Consider the following 1572-nt stretch of genomic DNA (forward strand, 5'->3'; position numbering starts at 1 on the left):
CAGCTCCCGGCGCCCAACCACCGTCCCCCGCGGGGCACAGAGGTGGTCGGACCGAGAGGAAACTCCTGGCCAAGTTTCTCTCTCTCGAAGCCTCAGTTCTCTCCTCTGTAAAAGAGGGCTAATGATGACCACTTCACAGGATAAAGGGACTAAACTAGATGAAGTGAGGAGGGGCCTCACTCATTCCTTCATCTCCAGCCCCACCCCCTTACCCGCTCCACCCCGCCCGCCGTGGGTTCCCTAGTTGGCCCCCACTCCTCTGCTGGACCCGGGAAGGCCACTCGGGAAGTGAGTGGTTTGTAGGTGCTCCCTCTCCACCCAGAAGCCCTTTCCTGGAGCCCTCATTAGCCCTGGCCTGGGGCCTCTAGTTCAATGTTCAGGTTCAACATTCAACAGCACCCAGGGCTTCCTCCAATGCCTGTCTGAGTTGGACACCAGGGCCCCAGAAGGAACTTGGGCACAGTCTGGTTGAGGAGGCAGGACAGATACAGACAACTGTAATTCTAAAGGGAGTGCAGTTGGCAGTTGGCCTGTGGATTTGACAGCTACATGTATGAGGCCAAAGGTCAGTTCATGTTTTGTGGACAGCAACCCTTTGATAGGGCCATGGGAGTGCCCCTCTTTATTTATTTATTTATTTTTTGAGGCGGAGTCTCGCTCTGTTGCCAGGACTGGAGTGCAGTGGCCAGATCTCAGCTCACTGCAAGCTCCGCCTCCTGGGTTTACGCCATTCTCCTGCCTCAGCCTCCCGAGTAGCTGGGACTACAGGCGCCCGCCACCTCGCCCGGCTAGTTTTTGTATTTTTAGTAGAGACGGGGTTTCACCGTATTAGCCAGGATGGTCTCGATCTCCCGAGCTCCTGATCTGCCTGCCTCGGCCCAAAGTGCTGGGATTACAGGCTTGAGCCACCGCGCCCGGCCGGGAGTGCCCCTCTTAGCTGAGAAGACTGAGGCTCAGAGGCACGGCTTGTCCCAGATCACACAGCAGAGCTGGGACTCACATCCAGGTTTGTCTCATCCTTCATCACCCATTTGATGCCACAAAAGGGGACAAAGCAGGTCCCACGAGCACTAAGACACTGGTTGAGTTTTGTTTGGGTGAGGGGCTAGGGTGAGGCAGCACATGAGCCTCCAAAGTTTACTCCACCCTTTCCAGGCTGGCCTTCTGGAAACCCAGGGCACTGAGGCTGGAGGTCCAATTGCTCCAGACAACTCTAGTCTCTCTAGTCTTTATTTATTTATTTATTTATTTATTTATTTATTTATTTATTATTTTTAGACGGAGTCTCACTCTGTTGCCCAGGCTGGAGTGCAGTGGCAGGATCTCGGCTCACTGCAACCTCTACCTCCTGGGTCCAAGCCATCCTCCCAACTCAGCCTCCCAAGTAGCTGGGATTACAGGCACAACGCCCACCTAATTTTTGTATTTTTAGTAGAGACAGGGTTTCACCATGTTAGCCAAGGTGGTCTTGAACTCCTGACCTCAAGTGATCTGCCCGCCTCCATCTCCCAAAGCGCTGGGATTATATGTGTGAACCACCATGTCCGGCCCACATGCATTTCTGACCACCTC

This window comes from Colobus angolensis, unplaced genomic scaffold, assembly GCF_000951035.1.
Source record: "Colobus angolensis palliatus isolate OR3802 unplaced genomic scaffold, Cang.pa_1.0 Scaffold4, whole genome shotgun sequence".
Lineage (NCBI taxonomy): Eukaryota > Metazoa > Chordata > Mammalia > Primates > Cercopithecidae > Colobus > Colobus angolensis.